Raw genomic sequence first — 484 nt, forward strand, 5'->3', positions numbered from 1 at the left:
AGTCTTAAACAGTTGTAAACAGTTGTAAACACTTTTTTAAAATAGCGGAATTCCGGATCATTGCCCCATTGGAACTGACCACTGGCCTACACCATTGCAACATCATTGTTACTCTTAAAACTATAATAATATAAGAGTAAGTCAGGCAGAATTAGAATTAAGTAAAGAGAAATTAGAGTAAAGAGAAATCACAAGAAGTTGACAGTAATTAGCTTAAGTCGAAATTCAGTCAAGTATGTCGGTGCTAGAGTGAATTAGAGAAGGTGAGTTGGTCACGGGGTGAGAGTGGAAGTTTTAGTCTGGTTGGTGCGGTTACAACGATAAGTATTGATATTTCTTACATTGTCAAATTTTCTTTTTATTTGGAAAATTTATTTAATTAGAAAATGATCCTACAAGTGTTTTGTGATACTTTCAGCTCTCATAACTCGGTGAAGTTGTCTTCTCAGTGATATTTATTTCTGCCTAAAATAACTCACAATCA

The sequence above is a fragment of the Glossina fuscipes genome, unplaced genomic scaffold, assembly GCF_014805625.2.
Source record: "Glossina fuscipes isolate IAEA_lab_2018 unplaced genomic scaffold, Yale_Gfus_2 111, whole genome shotgun sequence".
Taxonomy (NCBI): domain Eukaryota; kingdom Metazoa; phylum Arthropoda; class Insecta; order Diptera; family Glossinidae; genus Glossina; species Glossina fuscipes.